Consider the following 24,646-nt stretch of genomic DNA (forward strand, 5'->3'; position numbering starts at 1 on the left):
GGTTGACAGAAAACAGGGTCTTCTTACCTGAATACACCAGTTTAGGAGGTTGTTTAGAGTTTATTAATCCTTGAAATCAAATATCATTTTTTATTTCTATTAAATGTAAGATGTTTCTATTATAGCTCAATGTTTGATGGCCATAATAAAGGGATTTCATCATAATTGCCCAGAAGTGTCTTTGATAGTACACCGAGTAATTATGTAATGTCTCTTCACTGCTTTTAGTCTGGTTGTATTGCACAACTGTACAATGGAGAAGATGTAGCCTACGGCCACACTACCCTGAATGCTCCTGATCTCATCTGATCTCAAAAGCTGAGCAGGGTTAGGCCTGGTTAGTACTTGGATTGGTCAACGCCTGGGAATACCAGGTGCTGTAGGCTTCTTTTCTTAGATTATAAATATTCGGGCAGCACAGTGGCTAAATGGTTAGCACGTTGGCCTGGCAGTACTAGGTTCATTGGGTCGAAGCCCAGCCATGCCACCACCTGCCTGGAGTTTGCATGTTCTCCCTGTGACTGCGTGGTTTTCCTCCGGGTACTCCGGTTTCCTCCCACACTCCAAAGGCATGCTGGTAGGTTAATTGGCTCCTGTCTAAATTGTCCCTAGTATGTGTATATATGAATGTGAGTTAGGAACTTTAGATTGTACGTCCCTTGAGGGTTAGGGACTGATGTGAATGTACAATATAAAGCGCTACGTAAATTGACGGCGCTATATAAGTACCTGAAATAAATAAATAATGAAGGTATACCCTCTTACAGAGGACCGACAACTGGGCCTTCTTTCCTGAAAGCACCAGTTTCGGAATTTTTAAGAGTAGTTTAAGGCGTGGATACAAATGCCCCTTTTTAATGTATTGTAAATGTAAGATGTTAATATTCCAGCTAAATGTGTGACGGACATAAAGAAGGGATTTCATCATAATTGCCTATAAGTTTTTATGATAGTGCACCGAGCAGTTATGTAATTCCACTATGTCTTTTCACTGCTCTTGGCCAGGTTGAATTGCACAACTGTGAAATGGAGAAGAAGGTGCCTACGGCCACACCACCCCGAATGCGCCCGATCTGATTTGACCTCGGAAGCTTTGCAGGGTTGGGCCTGGTTAATACTTGGATGGGTTGCCTTCCTTGGATTAGCAGGTGCTGTAGGCTTTTTCTTTTTTAATTATGAGGTTTACCCTTTTACGGTTGACAGAAAACAGGGTCTTCTTACCTGAATACACCAGTTTAGGAGGTTGTTTAGAGTTTATTAATGCTTGAAATCAAATATCATTTTTTATTTCTATTAAATGTAAGATGTTTCTATTATAGCTCAATGTTTGATGGCCATAATAAAGGGATTTCATCATAATTGCCCAGAAGTGTCTTTGATAGTACACCGAGTAATTATGTAATGTCTCTTCACTGCTTTTAGTCTGGTTGTATTGCACAACTGTACAATGGAGAAGATGTAGCCTACGGCCACACTACCCTGAATGCTCCTGATCTCATCTGATCTCAAAAGCTGAGCAGGGTTAGGCCTGGTTAGTACTTGGATTGGTCAACGCCTGGGAATACCAGGTGCTGTAGGCTTCTTTTCTTAGATTATAAATAGAGATGAGCGAATTATTCAAAAATTCGATTCGGCTGATTCGCCGAATTTGCGGAATAAATTCGATTCGATGCGAATTTATTTGCTGCGAATTTAACTTATTAAAAGGGTTTCTAGGCTTCAGAGAGCCTTTATATTAGTGCAGAACACTGTACCTTTAATTTAAATGCCCTTGGAGTCTGCTGGGGAAGAGAAATAATACTGTCAGTCAGTATGACATGCAGATGAGTGCCATCGATCTTAGAATCACCGCACACTTCACTCATTTGGGCAGTCACGGGGCACGACAAAGAAGATGAAGAAGAAGATGAAGATGAAGAAGAAGAAGATGAAGATGAAGATGAAAAAGAAGAAGATGAAGAAGATGATGATGAAGAAGATGATGAAGAAGAATATGATGATGAAGAAGAAGATGAAGAAGAGGAAGAAGAAGAAGATGAGGAAGAAGAAGAAGAAGAAGATGAGGAAGAAGAAGAGGATGAAGAAGAAGAGGATGAGGAAGAAGAGGATGAGGATGAAGAAGAAGAAGAAGAAGATGAGGAGGATGAAGAAGAAGATGAGGAGGATGAAGAAGAAGAAGATGAGGATGAAGAAGAAGAAGAAGAAGAGGATGATGGTGAGGAAGAAGAAGAAGAAGAGGATGAGGATGAAGAAGAAGAAGAGGATGAGGATGATGAAGAAGGAGGAGAAGAAGAGGAGGATGAGGATGAAGAAGGAGAAAAGGATGAGGATGAAGAAGAGGATGAGGATGAAGAAGAAGAGAATGAGGATGAAGAAGAGGATGAGGATGAAGAAGAGGAAGAAGAGGATGAAGAAGAAGAGGATGAGGATGAAGAAGAAGAAGAAGTAGGATGAAAATAAGAAGAATTCCAGTACAGCAAAAAGTGTATCTGCAGAGAGCTCCGCTATTTCTGACAGTTCTCTGACAGTTCCTTCACATTTACAGCGGTTGAAACATTGTATCTATTTGTTTCCGAATAAAAACATCTGTATCCTAAATGGAAACAAATAGATACAATGTTTCAACCGCTGTAAATGTGAAGGAACTGTCAGAGAACTGTCAGAAATAGCGGAGCTCTCTGCAGGGACACTTTTTGCCGGCTGTAGAAGGGATGAAAATGGGCCGATCGGGAAAAATTCGATTCGTGCATCCGAAGTTTGCTAATTTTCGGATTCGACGCGAATCGAATTTTTCCTAATATTCGAAACGAATTCCACTTCGCCAAGTTCGATTCGCTCATCTCTAATTATAAATATTCGGGCAGCACAGTGGCTAAATGCTTAGCACGTTGGCCTGGCAGTACTAGGTTCGTTGGGTCGAAGCCCAGCCATGCCACCACCTGCCTGGAGTTTGCATGTTCTCCCTGTGACTGCGTGGTTTTCCTCCGGGTACTCCGGTTTCCTCCCACACTCCAAAGACATGCTGGTAGGTTCATTGGCTCCTGTCTAAATTGTCCCTAGTATGTGTATATTTGAATGTGAGTTAGGAACTTTAGATTGTACGTCCCTTGAGGGTTAGGGACTGATGTGAATGTACAATATAAAGCGCTGCGTAAATTGACGGCGTTATATATGTACCTGAAATAAATAAATAATGAAGGTATACCCTCTTACAGAGGACTGACAACTGGGTCTTCTTTCCTGAAAGCACCAGTTTTGGAATTTTTAAGAGTAGTTTAAGGCGTGGATACAAATGCCCCTTTTTAATGTATGGTAAATGTAAGATGTTAATATTCCAGCTAAATGTGTGACGGACATAAAGAAGGGATTTCATCATAATTGCCTAGAAGTTTTTATGATAGTGCATCGAGCAGTTATGTAATTCCACTATGTCTTTTCACTGCTCTTGGCCAGGTTGAATTGCACAAGTGTGAAATGGAGGAGAAGGTGCCTACGGCCACACCACCCCGAATGCGCCCGATCTGATTTGACCTCGGAAGCTTTGCAGGGTTGGGCCTGGTTAATACTTGGATGGGTTGCCTTCCTTGGATTAGCAGGTGCTGTAGGCTTTTTCTTTTTTAATTATGAGGTTTACCCTTTTACGGTTGACAGAAAACAGGGTCTTCTTACCTGAATACACCAGTTTAGGAGGTTGTTTAGAGTTTATTAATCCTTGAAATCAAATATAATTTTTTATTTCTATTAAATGTAAGATGTTTCTATTATAGCTCAATGTTTGATGGCCATAATAAAGGGATTTCATCATAATTGCCCAGAAGTGTCTTTGATAGTACACCGAGTAATTATGTAATGTCTCTTCACTGCTTTTAGTCTGGTTGTATTGCACAACTGTACAATGGAGAAGATGAAGCCTACGGCCACACTACCCTGAATGCTCCTGATCTCATCTGATCTCAAAAGCTGAGCAGGGTTAGGCCTGGTTAGTGCTTGGATTGGTCAACGCCTGGGAATACCAGGTGCTGTAGGCTTCTTTTCTTAGATTATAAATAGAGATGAGCGAATTATTCAAAAATTCGATTCGGCTGATTCGCCGAATTTGCGGAATAAATTTGATTCGATGCGAATTTATTTGCTGCGAATTTAACTTATTAAAAGGGTTTCTAGGCTTCAGAGAGCCTTTATATTAGTGCAGAACACTGTACCTTTAATTTAAATGCCCTTGGAGTCTGCTGGGGAAGAGAAATAATACTGTCAGTCAGTATGACATGCAGATGAGTGCCATCGATCTTAGAATCACCGCACACTTCACTCATTTGGGCAGTCACAGGGCACGATGAAGAAGAAGATGAAGAAAAAGATGATGAAGAAGAAGAAGATGAAGAAGAAGAAGATGATGATGAAGAAGATGATGAAGAAGATGATGATGAAGAAGATGATGAAGAAGATGATGATGAAGATGATGATGAAGAAGATGATGATGAAGAAGATGATGAAGAAGATTATGATGATGAAGAAGAAGATGAAGAAGAAGAAGAGGATGAGGATGAAGAAGAAGAAGAAGAGGAAGAAGAAGAAGAGGATGAGGATGAAGAAGAAGACGAGGATGAAGGAGAAGAAGATGAGGATGAAGAAGAAGAAGAGGATGATGGTGAGGAAGAAGAAGAAGAGGAGGATGAGGATGATGAAGAAGGAGAAGAAGAGGAGGATGAGGATGAAGAAGAAGATGAAGAAGAGGATGAGGATGAAGAAGAAGAGAATGAGGATGAAGAAGAGGATGAGGATGAAGAAGAAGAAGAGGATGAAGAAGAAGAAGAGGATGAAGAAGAAGAAGAGGATGAAGAAGAAGAAGAGGATGAGGATGAAGAAGAAGAAGAAGTAGGATGAAAATAAGAAGAATTCCAGTACAGCAAAAAGTGTATCTGCAGAGAGCTCCGCTATTTCTGACAGTTCTCTGACAGTTCCTTCACATTTACAGCGGTTGAAACATTGTATCTATTTGTTTCCGAATAAAAACATCTGTATCCTAAATGGAAACAAATAGATACAATGTTTCAACCGCTGTAAATGTGAAGGAACTGTCAGAGAACTGTCAGAAATAGCGGAGCTCTCTGCAGGGACACTTTTTGCCGGCTGTAGAAGGGATGAAAATCGGCCGATCGGGAAAAATTCGATTCGTGCATCCGAAGTTTGCTAATTTTCGGATTCGACGCGAATCGAATTTTTCCTAATATTCGAAACGAATTCCACTTCGCCAAGTTTGATTCGCTCATCTCTAATTATAAATATTCGGGCAGCACAGTGGCTAAATGCTTAGCACGTTGGCCTGGCAGTACTAGGTTCGTTGGGTCGAAGCCCAGCCATGCCACCACCTGCCTGGAGTTTGCATGTTCTCCCTGTGACTGCGTGGTTTTCCTCCGGGTACTCCGGTTTCCTCCCACACTCCAAAGACATGCTGGTAGGTTAATTGGCTCCTGTCTAAATTGTCCCTAGTATGTGTATATATGAATGTGAGTTAGGAACTTTAGATTGTACGTCCCTTGAGGGTTAGGGACTGATGTGAATGTACAATATAAAGCGCTGCGTAAATTGACGGCGCTATATAAGTACCTTAAATAAATAAATAATGAAGGTATACCCTCTTACAGAGGACCGACAACTGGGCCTTCTTTCCTGAAAGCACCAGTTTTGGAATTTTTAAGAGTAGTTTAAGGCATGGATACAAATGCCCCTTTTTAATGTATGGTAAATGTAAGATGTTAATATTCCAGCTAAATGTGTGACGGACATAAAGAAGGGATTTCATCATAATTGCCTAGAAGTTTTTATGATAGTGCACCGAGCAGTTATGTAATTCCACTATGTCTTTTCACTGCTCTTGGCCAGGTTGAATTGCACAAGTGTGAAATGGAGAAGAAGGTGCCTACGGCCACACCACCCCGATTGCGCCCGATCTGATTTGACCTCGGAAGCTTTGCAGGGTTGGGCCTGGTTAATACTTGGATGGGTTGCCTTCCTTGGATTAGCAGGTGCTGTAGGCTTTTTTTTTTTAAATTATGAGGTTTACCCTTTTACGGTTGACAGAAAACAGGGTCTTCTTACCTGAATACACCAGTTTAGGAGGTTGTTTAGAGTTTATTAATCCTTGAAATCAAATATCATTTTTTATTTCTATTAAATGTAAGATGTTTCTATTATAGCTCAATGTTTGATGGCCATAATAAAGGGATTTCATCAGAATTGCCCAGAAGTGTCTTTGATAGTACACCGAGTAATTATGTAATGTCTCTTCACTGCTTTTAGTCTGGTTGTATTGCACAACTGTACAATGGAGAAGATGTAGCCTACGGCCACACTACCCTGAATGCTCCTGATCTCATCTGATCTCAAAAGCTGAGCAGGGTTAGGCCTGGTTAGTACTTGGATTGGTCAACGCCTGGGAATACCAGGTGCTGTAGGCTTCTTTTCTTAGAAAATAAATATTCGGACAGCACAGTGGCTAAATGGTTAGCACGTTGGCCTGGCAGTACTAGGTTCGTTGGGTCGAAGCCCAGCCATGCCACCACCTGCCTGGAGTTTGCATGTTCTCCCTGTGACTGCGTGGTTTTCCTCCGGGTACTCCGGTTTCCTCCCACACTCCAAAGACATGCTGGTAGGTTAATTGGCTCCTGTCTAAATTGTCCCTAGTATGTGTATATATGAATGTGAGTTAGGAACTTTAGATTGTACGTCCCTTGAGGGTTAGGGACTGATGTGAATGTACAATATAAAGCGCTGCGTAAATTGACGGCACTATATAAGTACCTGAAATAAATAAATAATGAAGGTATACCCTCTTACAGAGGACCGACAACTGGGCCTTCTTTCCTGAAAGCACCAGTTTCGGGAATTTTTAAGAGTAGTTTAAGGCGTGGATACAAATGCCCCTTTTTAATGTATGGTAAATGTAAGATGTTAATATTCCAGCTAAATGTGTGACGGACATAAAGAAGGGATTTCATCATAATTGCCTAGAAGTTTTTATGATAGTGCACCGAGCAGTTATGTAATTCCACTATGTCTTTTCACTGCTCTTGGCCAGGTTGAATTGCACAAGTGTGAAATGGAGAAGAAGGTGCCTACGGCCACACCACCCCGAATGCGCCCGATCTGATTTGACCTCGGAAGCTTTGCAGGGTTGGGCCTGGTTAATACTTGGATGGGTTGCCTTCCTTGGATTAGCAGGTGCTGTAGGCTTTTTCTTTTTTAATTATGAGGTTTACCCTTTTACGGTTGACAGAAAACAGGGTTTTCTTACCTGAATACACCAGTTTAGGAGGTTGTTTAGAGTTTATTAATCCTTGAAATCAAATATCATTTTTTATTTCTATTAAATGTAAGATGTTTCTATTATAGCTCAATGTTTGATGGCCATAATAAAGGGATTTCATCATAATTGCCCAGAAGTGTCTTTGATAGTACACCAAGTAATTATGTAATGTCTCTTCACTGCTTTTAGTCTGGTTGTATTGCACAACTGTACAATGGAGAAGATGTAGCCTATGGCCACACTACCCTGAATGCTCCTGATCTCATCTGATCTCAAAAGCTGAGCAGGGTTAGGCCTGGTTAGTACTTGGATTGGTCAACGCCTGGGAATACCAGGTGCTGTAGGCTTCTTTTCTTAGAATATAAATAGAGATGAGCGAATTATTCAAAAATTCGATTCGGCTGATTCGCCGAATTTGCGGAATAAATTCGATTCGATGCGAATTTATTCGCTGCGAATTTAACTTATTAAAAGGGTTTCTAGGCTTCAGAGAGCCTTTATATTAGTGCAGAACACTGTACCTTTAATTTAAATGCCCTTGGAGTCTGCTGGGGAAGAGAAATAATACTGTCAGTCAGTATGACATGCAGATGAGTGCCGTCGATCTTAGAATCACCGCACACTTCACTCATTTGGGCAGTCACAGGGCACAACGAAGAAGATGAAGATGAAGAAGAAGAAGAAGAAGAAGAAGAAGCAGAAGATGAAGAAGAAGAAGAAGATGATGAAGAAGATGAAGAAGAAGATGAAGAAGAAGAAGATGAAGAAGAAGATGATGAAGAAGATGGTGATGAAGAAGAAGAAGAGGATGATGGTGAGGAAGAAGAAGAAGAAGAGGATGAGGATGATGAAGAAGAAGGAGAAGAAGAAGAGGAGGATGAGGATGATGAAGAAGAAGAGGATGAAGAAGAAGAAGAGGATGAAGAAGAAGAGAATGAGGATGAAGAAGAGGATGAAGAAGAAGAAGATGAGGATGAAGAAGAAGAGAATGAGGATGAAGAAGAAGAGGATGAGGATGAAGAAGAAGAAGAAGTAGGATGAAAATAGGAATTCCAGTACAGCAAAAAGTGTATCTGCAGAGAGCTCCGCTATTTCTGACAGTTCTCTGACAGTTCCTTCACATTTACAGCGGTTGAAATATTGTATCTATTTGTTTCCGAATAAAAACATCTGTATCCTAAATGGAAACAAATAGATACAATGTTTCAACCGCTGTAAATGTGAAGGAACTGTCAGAGAACTGTCAGAAATAGCGGAGCTCTCTGCAGGGACACTTTTTGCCGGCTGTAGAAGGGATGAAAATGGGCCGATCGAGAAAAATTCGATTCGTGCATCCGAAGTTTGCTAATTTTCGGATTCGACGCTAATCGAATTTTTCCTAATATTCGAAACGAATTCCACTTCGCCAAGTTCGATTCGCTCATCTCTAATTATAAATATTCGGGCAGCACAGTGGCTAAATGCTTAGCACGTTGGCCTGGCAGTACTACCTGGCAGGGACTGATGTGAATGTACAATATAAAGCGCTGCGTAAATTGACGGCGCTATATAAGTACCTGAAATAAATAAATAATGAAGGTATACCCTCTTACAGAGGACCGACAACTGGGCCTTCTGTCCTGAAAGCACCAGTTTCGGAATTTTTAAGAGTAGTTTAAGGCGTGGATACAAATGCCCCTTTTTAATGTATGGTAAATGTAAGATGTTAATATTCTAGCTAAATGTGTGACGGACATAAAGAAGGGATTTCATCATAATTGCCTAGAAGTTTTTATGATAGTGCACCGAGCAGTTATGTAATTCCACTATGTCTTTTCACTGCTCTTGGCCAGGTTGAATTGCACAACTGTGAAATGGAGAAGAAGGTGCCTACGGCCACACCACCCCGAATGCGCCCGATCTGATTTGACCTCGGAAGCTTTGCAGGGTTGGGCCTGGTTAATACTTGGATGGGTTGCCTTCCTTGGATTAGCAGGTGCTGTAGGCTTTTTCTTTTTTAATTATGAGGTTTACCCTTTTACGGTTGACAGAAAACAGGGTCTTCTTACCTGAATACACCAGTTTAGGAGGTTGTTTAGAGTTTATTAATCCTTGAAATCAAATATCATTTTTTATTTCTATTAAATGTAAGATGTTTCTATTATAGCTCAATGTTTGATGGCCATAATAAAGGGATTTCATCATAATTGCCCAGAAGTGTCTTTGATAGTACACCGAGTAATTATGTAATGTCTCTTCCTTGCTTTTAGTCTGGTTGTATTGCACAACTGTACAATGGAGAAGATGTAGCCTACGGCCACACTACCCTGAATGCTCCTGATCTCATCTGATCTCAAAAGCTGAGCAGGGTTAGGCCTGGTTAGTACTTGGATTGGTCAGCGCCTGGGAATACCAGGTGCTGTAGGCTTCTTTTCTTAGATTATAAATATTCGGGCAGCACAGTGGCTAAATGGTTAGCACGTTGGACTGGCAGTACTAGGTTCGTTGGGTCGAAGCCCAGCCATGCCACCACATGCCTGGAGTTTGCATGTTCTCTTTGTGACTGCGTGGTTTTCCTCCGGGTACTCCTGTTTCCTCCCACACTCCAAAGACATGCTGATAGGTTAATTGGCTCCTGTCTAAATTGTCCCTAGTATGTGTATATATGAATGTATGTGAGTTAGGAACTTTAGATTGTACGTCCCTTGAGGGTTAGGGACTGATGTGAATGTACAATATAAAGCTCTGCGTAAATTGATGGCACTATATAAGTACCTGAAATAAATAAATAATGAAGGTATACCCTCTTACAGAGGACCGACAACTGGGCCTTCTTTCCTGAAAGCACCAGTTTCGGAATTTTTAAGAGTAGTTTAAGGCGTGGATACAAATGCCCCTTTTTAATGTATGATAAATGTAAGATGTTAATATTCCAGCTAAATGTGTGACGGACATAAAAAAGGGATTTCATCATAATTGCCTAGAAGTTTTTATGATAGTGCACCGAGCAGTTATATAATTCCACTATGTCTTTTCACTGCTCTTGGCCAGGTTGAATTGCACAAGTGTGAAATGGAGAAGAAGGTGCCTACGGCCACACCACCCCGAATGCGCCCGATCTGATTTGACCTCGGAAGCTTTGCAGGGTTGGGCCTGGTTAATACTTGGATGGGTTTCCTTCCTTGGATTAGCAGGTGCTGTAGGCTTTTTCTTTTTTAATTATGAGGTTTACCCTTTTACGGTTGACAGAAAACAGGGTCTTCTTACCTGAATACACCAGTTTAGGAGGTTGTTTAGAGTTTGTTAATCCTTGAAATTAAATTTCATTTTTTATTTCTATTAAATGTAAGATGTTTCTATTATAGCTCAATGTTTGATGGCCATAATAAAGGGATTTCATCATAATTGCCCAGAAGTGTCTTTGATAGTACACCGAGTAATTATGTAATGTCTCTTCACTGCTTTTAGTCTGGTTGTATTGCACAACTGTACAATGGAGAAGATGTAGCCTACGGCCACACTACCCTGAATGCTCCTGATCTCATCTGATCTCAAAAGCTGAGCAGGGTTAGGCCTGGTTAGTACTTGGATTGGTCAACGCCTGGGAATACCAGGTGCTGTAGGCTTCTTTTCTTAGATTATAAATATTCGGGCAGCACAGTGGCTAAATGGTTAGCACGTTGGCCTGGCAGTACTAGGTTCATTGGGTCGAAGCCCAGCCATGCCACCACCTGCCTGGAGTTTGCATGTTCTCCCTGTGACTGCGTGGTTTTCCTCCGGGTACTCCGGTTTCCTCCCACACTCCAAAGACATGCTGGTAGGTTAATTGGCTCCTGTCTAAATTGTCCCTAGTATGTGTATATATGAATGTGAGTTAGGAACTTTAGATTGTACGTCCCTTGAGGGTTGGGGACTGATGTGAATGTACAATATAAAGCCCTGCATAAATTGACGGCGCTATATAAGTACCTGAAATAAATAAATAATGAAGGTATACCCTCTTACAGAGGACTGACAACTGGGCCTTCTTTCCTGAAAGCACCAGTTTCGGAATTTTTAAGAGTAATTTAAGGCGTGGATACAAATGCCCCTTTTTAATGTATGGTAAATGTAAGATGTTAATATTCCAGCTAAATGTGTGACGGACATAAAGAAGGGATTTCATCATAATTGCCTAGAAGTTTTTATGATAGTGCACCGAGCAGTTATGTAATTCCACTATGTCTTTTCACTGCTCTTGGCCAGGTTGAATTGCACAACTGTGAAATGGAGAAGAAGATGCCTATGGCCACACCACCCTGAATGCGCCCGATCTGATTTGACCTCGGAAGCTTTGCAGGGTTGGGCCTGGTTAATACTTGGATGGGTTGCCTTCCTTGGATTAGCAGGTGCTGTAGGCTTTTTCTTTTTTAATTATGAGGTTTACCCTTTTACGGTTGACAGAAAACGGGGTCTTCTTACCTGAATACACCAGTTTAGGAGGTTGTTTAGAGTTTATTAATGCTTGAAATCAAATATAATTTTTTATTTCTATTAAATGTAAGATGTTTCTATTATAGCTCAATGTTTGATGGCCATAATAAAGGGATTTCATCATAATTGCCCAGAAGTGTCTTTGATAGTACACCGAGTAATTATGTAATGTCTCTTCACTGCTTTTAGTCTGGTTGTATTGCACAACTGTACAATGGAGAAGATGTAGCCTACGGCCACACTACCCTGAATGCTCCTGATCTCATCTGATCTCAAAAGCTGAGCAGGGTTAGGCCTGGTTAGTACATGGATTGGTCAACGCCTGGGAATACCAGGTGCTGTAGGCTTCTTTTCTTAGATTATAAATATTCGGGCAGCACAGTGGCTAAATGGTTAGCACGTTGGCCTGGCAGTTCCTGGTTCGTTGGTTCGAAGCCCAGCCATGCCACCACCTGCCTAGAGTTTGCATGTTCTCCCTGTGACTGCGTGGTTTTCCTCCGGGTACTCCGGTTTCCTCCCACACTCCAAAGACATGCTGGTAGGTTAATTGGCTCCTGTCTAAATTGTCCCTAGTATGTGTATATATGAATGTGAGTTAGGAACTTTAGATTGTACGTCCCTTGAGGGTTAGGGACTGATGTGAATGTACAATATAAAGCGCTGCGTAAATTGACGGCGCTATATAAGTACCTGAAATAAATAAATAATGAAGGTATACCCTCTTACAGAGGACCGACAACTGGGCCTTCTTTCCTGAAAGCACCAGTTTCGGAATTTTTAAGTGTAGTTTAAGGCGTGGATACAAATGCCCCTTTTTAATGTATGGTAAATGTAAGATGTTAATATTCCAGCTAAATGTGTGACGGACATAAAGAAGGGATTTCATCATAATTGCCTAGAAGTTTTTATGATAGTGCATCGAGCAGTTATGTAATTCCACTATGTCTTTTCACTGCTCTTGGCCAGGTTGAATTGCACAACTGTGAAATGGAGAAGAAGGTGCCTACGGCCACACCACCCCGATTGCGCCCGATCTGATTTGACCTCGGAAGCTTTGCAGGGTTGGGCCTGGTTAATACTTGGATGGGTTGCCTTCCTTGGATTAGCAGGTGCTGTAGGCTTTTTCTTTTTTAATTATGAGGTTTACCCTTTTACGGTTGACAGAAAACAGGGTCTTCTTACCTGAATACACCAGTTTAGGAGGTTGTTTAGAGTTTATTAATCCTTGAAATCAAATATCATTTTTTATTTCTATTAAATGTAAGATGTTTCTATTATAGCTCAATGTTTGATGGCCATAATAAAGGGATTTCATCATAATTGCCCAGAAGTGTCTTTGATAGTACACCGAGTAATTATGTAATGTCTCTTCCCTGCTTTTAGTCTGGTTGTATTGCACAACTGTACAATGGAGAAGATGTAGCCTACGGCCACACTACCCTGAATGCTCCTGATCTCATCTGATCTCAAAAGCTGAGCAGGGTTAGGCCTGGTTAGTACTTGGATTGGTCAACGCCTGGGAATACCAGGTGCTGTAGGCTTCTTTTCTTAGATTATAAATATTCGGGCAGCACAGTGGCTAAATGGTTAGCACGTTGGTCTGGCAGTACTAGGTTCGTTGGGTCGAAGCCCAGCCATGCCACCTCCTGCCTGGAGTTTGCATGTTCTCCCTGTGACTGCGTGGTTTTTCTCCGGGTACTCCTGTTTCCTCCCACACTCCAAAGACATGCTGGTAGGTTAATTGGCTCCTGTCTAAATTGTCCCTAGTATGTGTATATATGAATGTGAGTAAGGTACTTTAGATTGTACGTCCCTTGAGGGTTAGGGACTGATGTGAATGTACAATATAAAGCGCTGCGTAAATTGACTGCACTATATAAGTACCTGAAATAAATAAATAATGAAGGTATACCCTCTTACAGAGGACCGACAACTGGGCCTTCTTTCCTGAAAGCACCAGTTTCGGAATTTTTAAGAGTAGTTTAAGGCGTGGATACAAATGCCCCTTTTTAATGTATGGTAAATGTAAGATGTTAATATTCCAGCTAAATGTGTGACGGACATAAAGAAGGGATTTTAGCATAATTGCCTAGAAGTTTTTATGATAGTGCACCGAGCAGTTATGTAATTCCACTATGTCTTTTCACTGCTCTTGGTCAGGTTCAATTGCACAACTGTGAAATGGAGAAGAAGGTGCCTACGGCCACACCACCCCGAATGCGCCCGATCTGATTTGACCTCGGAAGCATTGCAGGGTTGGGCCTGGTTAATACTTGGATGGGTTGCCTTCCTTGGATTAGCAGGTGCTGTAGGCTTCTTTTCTTAGATTATAAATATTCGGGCAGCACAGTGGCTAAATGGTTAGCACGTTGGCCTGGCAGTACTAGGTTCGTTGGGTCAAAGCCCAGCCATGCCACCACCTGCCTGGAGTTTGCATGTTCTCCCTGTGACTGCATGTTTTTCCTCCGGGTACTCCGGTTTCCTCCCACACTCCAAAGACATGCTGGTAGGTTAATTGGCTCCTGTCTAAATTGTCCCTAGTATGTGTATATATGAATGTATGTGAGTTAGGAACTTTAGATTGTACGTCCCTTGAGGGTTAGGGACTGATGTGAATGTACAATATAAAGCTCTGCGTAAATTGACGGCACTATATAAGTACCTGAAATAAATAAATAATGAAGGTATACCCTCTTACAGAGGACCGACAACTGGGCCTTCTTTCCTGAAAGCACCAGTTTCGGAATTTTTAAGAGTAGTTTAAGGCGTGGATACAAATGCCCCTTTTTAATGTATGGTAAATGTAAGATGTTAATATTCCAGCTAAATGTGTGACGGACATAAAGAAGGGATTTCATCATAATTGCCTAGAAGTTTTTATGATAGTGCACCGAGCAGTTATGTAATTCCACTATGTCTTTTCACTGCTCTTGGCCAGGTTGAATTGCACAAGTGTGAAATGGAGAAGAAGGTGCCTACGGCCACACCACCCCGATTGCGCCCGATCTGATTTGACCTCGGAAGCTTTGCAGGGTTGGGCCTGGTTAATACTTGGATGGGTTGCCTTCCTTGGATTAGCAGGTGCTGTAGGCTTTTTCTTTTTTAATTATGAGGTTTACCCTTTTACGGTTGACAGAAAACAGGGTCTTCTTACCTGAATACACCAGTTTAGGAGGTTGTTTAGAGTTTATTAATCCTTGAAATCAAATATCATTTTTTATTTCTATTAAATGTAAGATGTTTCTATTATAGCTCAATGTTTGATGGCCATAATAAAGGGATTTCATCATAATTGCCCAGAAGTGTCTTTGATAGTACACCGAGTAATTATGTAATGTCTCTTCCCTGCTTTTGGTCTGGTTGTGCTGCACAACTGTACAATGGAGAAGATGTAGCCTACGGCCACACTACCCTGAATGCTCCTGATCTCATCTGATCTCAAAAGCTGAGCAGGGTTAGGCCTGGTTAGTATTTGGATTGGTCAACGCCTGGGAATACCAGGTGCTGTAGGCTTCTTTTCTTAGATTATAAATATTCGGGCAGCACAGTGGCTAAATGGTTAGCACGTTGGCCTGGCAGTACTAGGTTCGTTGGGTCGAAGCCCAGCCATGCCACCACCTGCCTGGAGTTTGCATGTTCTCCCTGTGACTGCGTGGTTTTCCTCCGGGTACTCCGGTTTCCTCCCACACTCCAAAGACATGCTGGTAGGTTAATTGGCTCCTGTCTAAATTGTCCCTAGTATGTGTATATATGAATGTGAGTTAGGAACTTTAGATTGTACGTCCCTTGAGGGTTAGGGACTGATGTGAATGTACAATATAAAGCGCTGCGTAAATTGACGGCGCTATATAAGTACCTGAAATAAATAAATAATGAAGGTATTCCCTCTTACAGAGGACTGACAACTGGGCCTTCTTTCCTGAAAGCACCAGTTTTGGAATTTTTAAGAGTAGTTTAAGGCGTGGATACAAATGCCCCTTTTTAATGTATGGTAAATGTAAGATGTTAATATTCCAGCTAAATGTGTGACGGACATAAAGAAGGGATTTCATCATAATTGCCTAGAAGTTTTTATGATAGTGCACCGAGCAGTTATGTAATTCCACTGTGTCTTTTCACTGCTCTTGGCCAGGTTGAATTGCACAAGTGTGAAATGGAGAAGAAGGTGCCTACGGCCACACCACCCCGAATGCGCCCGATCTGATTTGACCTCGGAAGCTTTGCAGGGTTGGGCCTGGTTAATACTTGGATGGGTTGCCTTCCTTGGATTAGCAGGTGCTGTAGGCTTTTTCTTTTTTAATTATGAGGTTTACCCTTTTACGGTTGACAGAAAACAGGGTCTTCTTACCTGAATACACCAGTTTAGGAGGTTGTTTAGAGTTTATTAATCCTTGAAATCAAATATAATTTTTTATTTATATTAAATGTAAGATGTTTCTATTATAGCTCAATGTTTGATGGCCATAATAAAGGGATTTCATCATAATTGCCCAGAAGTGTCTTTGATAGTACACCGAGTAATTATGTAATGTCTCTTCACTGCTTTTAGTCTGGTTGTATTGCACAACTGTACAATGGAGATGATGTAGCCTACGGCTACACTACCCTGAATGCTCCTGATCTCATCTGATCTCAAAAGCTGAGCAGGGTTAGGCCTGGTTAGTACTTGGATTGGTCAACGCCTGGGATTACCAGGTGCTGTAGGCTTCTTTTCTTAGATTATAAATATTCGGGCAGCACAGTGGCTAAATGGTTAGCACGTTGGCCTGGCAGTTCCTGGTTCGTTGGTTCGAAGCCCAGCCATGCCACCACCTGCCTGGAGTTTGCATGTTCTCCCTGTGACTGCGTGGTTTTCCTCCGGGTACTCCGGTTTCCTCCCACACTCCAAAGACATGCTGGTAGGTTAATTGGCTCCTTTCTAAATTGTCCCTAGTATGTGTATATATGAAAGTGAGTTAGGAACTTTAGATTGTACGTCCCTTGAGGGTTAGGGACTGATGTGAATGTACAATATAAAGCGCTGCGTAAATTGACTGCGCTATATAAGTACCTGAAATAAATAAATAATGAAGGTATACCCTCTTACAGAGGACCGACAACTGGGCCTTCTTTCCTGAAAGCACCAGTTTTGGAATTTTTAAGAGTAGTTTAAGGCGTGGATACAAATGCCCCTTTTTAATGTATGGTAAATGTAAGATGTTAATATTCCAGCTAAATGTGTGATGGACATAAAGAAGGGATTTCATCATAATTGCCTAGAAGTTTTTATGATAGTGCACCGAGCAGTTATGTAATTCCACTATGTCTTTTCACTGCTCTTGGCCAGGTTGAATTGCACAAGTGTGAAATGGAGAAGAAGGTGCCTACGGCCACACCACCCCGAATGCGCCCGATCTGATTTGACCTCGGAAGCTTTGCAGGGTTGGGCCTGGTTAATACTTGGATGGGTTGCCTTCCTTGGATTAGCAGGTGCTGTAGGCTTTTTCTTTTTTAATTATGAGGTGTACCCTTTTACAGTTGACAGAAAACAGGGTCTTCTTACCTGAATACACCAGTTTAGGAGGTTGTTTAGAGTTTATTAATCCTTGAAATCAAATATAATTTTGCCGCAGAAGTGGTCCAGCAGTGTCCCTGATCGCCGCAGTGGCCCAGCAGTGGCCCTGATCACCGCAGTGTCCCTGATTGCCGCACAAGTGGTCCAGCAGTGTTCCTGATCGCCACAGTGTCCCTGATTGCCGCACAAGTGGTCCAGCAGTGTCCCTGATTGCCGCAGTGTCCCTGATTGCCGCAGTGGCCCAGCAGTGTCCCTGATCGCCACACAAGTGGCCCAGCAGTGTCCCTGATTGCCCCACACGTAACCCAGCATTGTCCCCGATTGCCACACAAGTGGCCCAGCAGTGTCCCTGATCACCGCAGTGTCCCTGATTGCCGCAGTGGCCCAGCAGTGTCCCTGATCGCCGCAGTGGCCCTGATTGCCGCAGTGGCCCAGCAGTGTCCCTGACCACCACACAAGTGGCCCAGCAGTGTCCCTGACCACCACACAAGTGGCCCAGCAGTGTCCCTGATCACCGCATTGGCCCAGCAGTGTTCCTGATCACCACACAAGTGGCCCAGCAGTGTCCCTGATCACCGCATTGGCCCAGCAGTTTTCCTGATCACCACACAAGTGGCCCAGCAGTGTCCCTGATCACCGCAGTGTCCCTGATTGCCGCACAAGTGGTCCAGCAGTGTCCCTGATCGCCGCAGTGGCCCTGATTGCCGCAGTGGCCCAGCAGTGTCCCGTATCGCCGCAGTGGCCCTGATTGCCGCTGTGGCCCAGCAGTGTCCCTGAGCACCACACAAGTGGCCCAGCATTGTCCCTGATCACCGCATTGGCCCAGCAGTGTTCCTGATCACCACACAAGTGGCCCAGCAGTGTCCCTGATCACCGCATTGGCCCAGCAGTGTTCCTGATCACCACACAATTGGCCCAGCAGTGTCTTTGATCCCCACATTGGCCCAGCAGTGTCTTTGATCCCCACATTGGCCCAGCAGTGTTCCTGATCACCACACAAGTGGCCCAGCAGTGTCCCTGATTGCCGGATAAGTGGTCCAGCAGTGCCCCTGATCACCGCAGTAGTCCAGCAGTGTTTCTGATTGCCACACAAGTGGCCCAGCAGTGTCCCTGATCGCCGCAGAAGTGGTCCAGCAGTGTCCCTGATCGCCGCAGAAGTGGTCCAGCAGTGTCCCTGATCGCCGCAGTGTCCCTGATCACCGCAGTGTCCCCGGTTGCTGCACAAGTGGTCCAGCAGTGTCCCTGATCACCGCAGTGTCCCTGATTGCCGCAGTGGCCCAGATCACCACACAAGTGCCCAGCAGTGTCTCTGATCGCCGGACAAGTGGTCCAGCAGTTCCCCTGATCACCGCAGTGTCCCTGATCACCGCAGTTGCCCAGCAGTGTTTCTGATCGTCACACAAGTGGCCCAGCAGTGTCCTGATCATCGCAGTGGCCCAGCAGTGTCCATGGTCACCGCACAAGTGGTCCAGCAGTGTCCCTGATCGCCACAGTGTCCCTGATCGCCACACAAGTGGCCCAGCAGTGTCCCTGATCAAATGGTTAGCACGTTGGCCTGGCAGTACTAGGTTCGTTGGTTGAAAGCCCAGCCATGCCACCACCTGCCTGGAGTTTGCATGTTCTCCCTGTGACTGCGTTGTTTTCCTCCGGGTACTCCGGTTTCCTCCCACACTCCAAAGACATGCTGGTAGGTTAATTGGCTCCTGTCTAAATTGTCCCTAGTATGTGTATATATGAATGTGAGTTAGGAACTTTAGATTGTACGTCCCTTGAGGGTTAGGGACTGATGTGAATGTACAATATAAAGCGCTGCGTAAATTGACGGCACTATATAAGTACCTGAAATAAATAAATAATGAAGGTATACCCTCTTACAGAGGACCGACAACTGGGCCTTCTTTCCTGAAAGCACCAGTTTCGGAATTTTTAAGAGTAGTTTAAGGCGTGGATACAAATGCCCCTTTTTAATGTATGGTAAATGTAAGATGTTAATATTCCAGCTAAATGTGTGACGGACATAAAGAAGGGATTTCATCATAATTGCCTAGAAGTTTTTATGATAGCGCACTGAGCAGTTATGTAATTCCACTATGTCTTTTCACTGCTCTTGGCCAGGTTGAATTGCACAACTGTGAAATGGAAAAGAAGGTGCCTACGGCCACACCACCCTGAATGCTGCGCCCGATCTGATTTGACCTCGGAGGCTTTGCAGGGTTGGGCCTGGTTAATACTTGGATGGGTTGCCTTCCTTGGATTAGCAGGTGCTGTAGGCTTTTTCTTTTTTAATTATGAGGTTTACCCTTTTACAGTTGACAGAAAACAGGGTCTTCTTACCTGAATACACCAGTTTAGGAGGTTGTTTAGAGTTTATTAATCCTTGAAATCAAATATAATTTTTTATTTATTTCTATTAAATGTAAGATGTTTCTATTATAGCTCAATGTGTGATGGCCATAATAAAGGGATTTCATCATAATTGCCCAGAAGTGTCTTTGATAGTACACCGAGTAATTATGTAATGTCTCTTCACTGCTGTTGGTCTGGTTGTATTGCACAACTGTACAATGGAGAAGATGTAGCCTACGGCCACACTACCCTGAATGCTCCTGATCTCATCTGATCTCAAAAGCTGAGCAGGGTTAGGCCTGGTTAGTACTTGGATTGGTCAACGCCTGGGAATACCAGGTGCTGTAGGCTTCTTTTCTTAGATTATAAATATTCGGGCAGCACAGTGGCTAAATGGTTAGCACGTTCGCCTGGCAGTACTAGGTTCGTTGGTTCGAAGCCCAGCCATGCCACCACCTGCCTGGAGTTTGCATGTTCTCCCTGTGACTGCGTGGTTTTCCTCCGGGTACTCCGGTTTCCTCCCACACGCCAAAGACATGCTGGTAGGTTAATTGGCTCCTGTCTAAATTGTCCCTAGTATGTGTATATGTGAATGTGAGTTAGGAACTTTAGATTGTACGTCCTTTGAGGGTTAGGGACTGATGTGAATATACAATATAAAGCGCTGCGTAAATTGACGGCGCTATATAAGTACCTGAAATAAATTATTAATGAAGGTATACCCTCTTACAGAGGACCGACAACTGGGCCTTCTTTCCTGAAAGCACCAGTTTCGGAATTTTTAAGAGTAGTTTAAGGCGTGGATACAAATGCCCCTTTTTAATGTATGGTAAATGTAAGATGTTTCTATTATAGCTCAATGTTTGATGGCCATAATAAAGGGATTTCATCATAATTGCCCAGAAGTGTCTTTGATAGTACACCGAGTAATTATGTAATGTCTCTTCACTGCTGTTGGTCTGGTTGTATTGCACAACTGTACAATGGAGAATATGGTGCCTACGGCCACACCACCCTGAATGCTCCTGATCTCATCTGATCTGAAAAGCTGAGCAGGGTTAGGCCCGGTTAGTACTTGGATTGGTCAACGCCTGGGAATACCATGTGCAGTAGGTTTCTTTTGTTACATTATAATGAAGGTGTACCCTTTTACCGAGGACCGACAACTGGGCCTTCTTTGCTGAAAGCACCAGTTTAGGAATTTTTAAGAGTAGTTTAAGGTGTGGATACAAATGCCCCTTTTTAATATATGGTAAATGTAAGATGTTAATATTCCAGCTAAATGTGTGACGGACATAAAAAAGGGATTTCATCATAATTGCCTAGAAGTTTTTATGATAGTGCACCGAGCAATTATGTGATTCCACTATGTTTCTTCAATGCTGTTGGTCAGGTTGAACTGCACAACTGTTAAATGGAGAAGAAGGTGCCTACGGCCACACCTCCCTGAATGCGCCCGATCTGATTTGATCTCGGAAGCTATGCAGGGTTGCGCCTGGTTAATACTTGGATGGGTTGCCTTCCTTGGAATAGCAGGTGCTGTAGGGTTTTTATTTTTTAATTATGAGGTGTACCCTTTTACAGTTGACAGAAAACAGGGTCTTCTTACCTGAATACACCCATTTAGGAGGTTGTTTAAAGTTTATTAATCCCTGAAATCAAATATCATTTTTTATTTATAGTAAATGTAAGATGTTTCTATTATAGCTCATTGTGTGATGGCCATAATAAAGGGATTTCATCATAATTGCCCAGACGTTTCTTTGATAGTACACCGATTAATTATGTATTATCTCTTCACTGCTGTTGGTCTGGTTGTATTGCACAACTGCACAAAGGAGAAGATGTAGCCTACGGCCACACCACCCTGAATGTTCCTGATCTCATCTGATCTCAAAAGCTGAGCAGGGTTAGGCATGGTTAGTACTTGGATTGGTCAACGCCTGAGAATACCAGGTGCTGTAGGCTTCTTTTCTTAGATTATCATGAAGGTGTACCCTCTTAGAGAGGACCGACAACTGGGCCTCCTTTCCAGAAAGCACCAGTTTAGGACTTTTTTAAGAGTAGTTTACGGCATGGATACAAATGCCCCTTTTTAATGTATGGTAAATATAAGATGTTTCTTTTACAGATAAATGTGTGACGGACGTAAAAAAGGGTATTTCATCATAATTGCCTAGAAATTTTTATGATATTACACCGAGCAATTATGTGATTCCACAATGTCTCTTCACTGCTGTTGGTCAGGTTGAACTGCACAACTGTGAAATGCAGAAGGTGCCTATGGCCACACCACCCTGAATGCGCCTGATCTGATTTCACCTCGGAAGCTATTCAGGGTTGGGCCTGGTTAATATTTGGATGGGTGCCTTTCTTTGGATTACCAGGTGCTGTAGGCTTTTTCTTTTTTAATTATGAGGTTTACCCTTTTACCGTTGACAGAAAACAGGGTCTTCTTACCTGAATTCACCAGTTTTGGAGGTTGTTTACAGTTTATTAATCCTTGAATGCAAATATAATTTTTTATGTATGGTAAATGTATGATATTTCTATTATAGCTCAAGTTGTGATGGCCATAATAAAGAGATTTCATCATAATTGCCCAGAAGTGTCTTTGATAGTACACCGAGTAATTATGTAATGTCTCTTCACTGCTGTTGTTCTGGTTGTATTGCACAACTGTACAATGGAGAAGATGGTGCCTACGGCCACACTACCCTTACTGCTCCTGATCTCATCTGATCTCAAAAGCTAAGCAGGTTTATGTAGGCCATAGATGGGTCAAAAATCTGTTGATTTTTCGGCAGAAAAAAAAAATCTTCCGATTTTTGGATTATTAGTGGGTTAATAGGTCGGCTGTTCTTTGGGATTTTGGCACATTTTTTTTATCGATAAAGTTTGAAAAAAAACGGCCAATTTTGCCGATCGGCCGATTTTCGCGGCAATGATGGGCAAATTGGCTGATCTTTTAACCGATTAAAAATCTGCGCATGAGTCATGACCTGGAAGAGGAGGAGGAAGAAGAAGAAAAAGAGGAAGGAAGAAGAAGAAAAAGAATAGGAAGAAGTAGAAGAAGAGGTAGAATAAGAGGAAAAAGAAGAGGAAGGAAGAAGAGGAAGCAGAAGAAGAAAAGGAGGAAGAGAAGGAAGAAGAAGAGGAGGAGGAGGAAGAAGAGGAGACGGAAGAAGAAGAAGAATTCCAGTCTGCTATTATATTTGACATTATAAAGTATTGCGGTTGCAACATTGTATCTACAGTCATGGCCGAAATTGTTGGCACCCTTGATATTTCTCCAGGAAATCATGTATTTCTCACGAAACGTATTGCATTAACACATGTTTTGCTATACACATGTTTATTCCCTTTGTGTGTATTGGGACAAAACAAAAAAAGGGAGGAAAGAAAGCAAATTCGACATAATGTCACACAAACCTCCAAAAATGGGCTGGACAAAAGTATTGGCACCCTTTCACAACTGCGGATAAATAAGAATGTTACAAGCATGTGATGCTCCTGTAAACTCACCTGGGGCAAGTAACAGGTGTGGGCAATATAGAAATCACACCTGAAAGCAGATAAAAAGGAGAGACGTTCACTTAACCTTTGCATTGTGTGTCTGTCTGTGCCACACTAAGCATGGACAACAGAAAGAGGAGACGAGAACTGTCTGAGGACCTGAGAACCAAAATTGTGGCAAAATATCAACAATCTCAAGGTTACAAGTCCATCTCCAGAGAACTAGATTTGCCTTTGTCCACAGTGCGCAACATTATCAAGAAGTTTGCAACCCATGGCACTGTAGCTAATCTCCCTGGTCGTGGACGGATGAGGAAAATTGATGAAAGATTGCAACGCAGAATAGTCCGGATGGTGGATAAGCAGCCCCAAACATGTTCCAAAGACATTCAAGCTGTCCTGCAGGCTCAGGGAGCATCAGTGTCAGCGCGAACTATCCGTCGACATTTAAATGAAATGAAACGCTATGGCAGGAGACCCAGGAGGACCCCACTGCTGACACAGAGACATAAAAAAGCAAGACTACAGTTTGCCAAAATGTACTTGAGTAAGCCAAAAGCCTTCTGGGAAAACGTCTTGTGGACAGATGAGACCAAGATAGAGCTTTTCGGTAAAGCACATCATTCTACTGTTTACCGAAAACGGAATGAGGCCTACAAAGAACAAAACACAGTACCTACGGTAAAATATGGTGGAGGTTCAATGATGTTTTGGGGTTGTTTTGCTGCCTCTGGCACTGGGTGCCTTGACTGTGTGCAAGGCATCATGAAATCTGAGGATTACCAAAGGATTTTGGGTCGCACTGTAGGGCCCAGTGTCAGAAAGCTGGGTTTGCGTCCAAGATCCTGGGTCTTCCAGCAGGACAATGACCCCAAACATACGTCAAAAAGCACTCAGAAATGGATGGCAAAGAAGCGCTGGAGAGTTCTGAAGTGGCCAGCAATGAGCCCAGATCTAAATCCCATTGAACACCTGTGGAGAGATCTTAAAATTGCTGTTGGGAAAAGGTGTCCTTCCAATAAGAGAGACCTGGAGCTGTTTGCAAAGGAAGAGTGGTCCAAAATTCCGGGTGAGAGGTGTCAGAAGCTTATTGATGGTTATAGGAAGCGACTGATTTCAGTTATGTTTTCCAAAGGGTGTGCAACCAAATATTAAGTTAAGGGTGCCAATACTTTTGTCCAGCCCATTTTTGGGGTTTTGTGTGACATTATGTCATATTTGCTTTTCTGCCTCTGTTTTATATTTGTTCCAATACATACAAAGGGAATAAACATGTGTATAGCAAAACATGTGTTAATGCAATACCTTTTTTGTGTGAAATACTTGATTTTCAGGAAAAATATCAAGGGTGCCAACAATTTCGGCCATGACTGTATTTGTATCTGAATAAAAACATCTGTATCAGAAATGGATACAAATAGATACAATGTTGCAACCGCTATACTTTTTAATGTCAAATATAATAGCGGAGC

The 24,646-nt window shown here is 42.6% G+C and overlaps 13 pseudogenes; all 13 read left to right on the forward strand.

Moving 5' to 3' along the window:
- Positions 1 to 267: 267 nt before the first annotated feature.
- On the forward strand, positions 268 to 386 carry LOC149474652 (5S ribosomal RNA; annotated as a pseudogene).
- Positions 387 to 1,461: 1,075 nt separating this feature from the next.
- LOC149474653 (5S ribosomal RNA) lies at positions 1,462 to 1,580 on the forward strand (annotated as a pseudogene).
- A 2,329-nt stretch (positions 1,581 to 3,909) lies between these two features.
- On the forward strand, positions 3,910 to 4,028 carry LOC149474654 (5S ribosomal RNA; annotated as a pseudogene).
- A 2,311-nt stretch (positions 4,029 to 6,339) lies between these two features.
- LOC149474655 (5S ribosomal RNA) lies at positions 6,340 to 6,458 on the forward strand (annotated as a pseudogene).
- A 1,076-nt stretch (positions 6,459 to 7,534) lies between these two features.
- On the forward strand, positions 7,535 to 7,653 carry LOC149474656 (5S ribosomal RNA; annotated as a pseudogene).
- A 1,941-nt stretch (positions 7,654 to 9,594) lies between these two features.
- On the forward strand, positions 9,595 to 9,713 carry LOC149474657 (5S ribosomal RNA; annotated as a pseudogene).
- Positions 9,714 to 10,792: 1,079 nt separating this feature from the next.
- Positions 10,793 to 10,911, forward strand: LOC149474658 (5S ribosomal RNA; annotated as a pseudogene).
- A 1,075-nt stretch (positions 10,912 to 11,986) lies between these two features.
- Positions 11,987 to 12,105, forward strand: LOC149474659 (5S ribosomal RNA; annotated as a pseudogene).
- Positions 12,106 to 13,180: 1,075 nt separating this feature from the next.
- Positions 13,181 to 13,299, forward strand: LOC149474660 (5S ribosomal RNA; annotated as a pseudogene).
- A 1,853-nt stretch (positions 13,300 to 15,152) lies between these two features.
- On the forward strand, positions 15,153 to 15,271 carry LOC149474661 (5S ribosomal RNA; annotated as a pseudogene).
- A 1,075-nt stretch (positions 15,272 to 16,346) lies between these two features.
- Positions 16,347 to 16,465, forward strand: LOC149474662 (5S ribosomal RNA; annotated as a pseudogene).
- A 3,425-nt stretch (positions 16,466 to 19,890) lies between these two features.
- Positions 19,891 to 20,009, forward strand: LOC149474663 (5S ribosomal RNA; annotated as a pseudogene).
- A 1,498-nt stretch (positions 20,010 to 21,507) lies between these two features.
- On the forward strand, positions 21,508 to 21,626 carry LOC149474664 (5S ribosomal RNA; annotated as a pseudogene).
- Positions 21,627 to 24,646: the final 3,020 nt, after the last annotated feature.

This window comes from Staurois parvus, unplaced genomic scaffold (genome assembly GCF_062004578.1).
Source record: "Staurois parvus isolate SC_StPar_1 unplaced genomic scaffold, SC_StPar_1.0 ptg000004l, whole genome shotgun sequence".
Taxonomy (NCBI): domain Eukaryota; kingdom Metazoa; phylum Chordata; class Amphibia; order Anura; family Ranidae; genus Staurois; species Staurois parvus.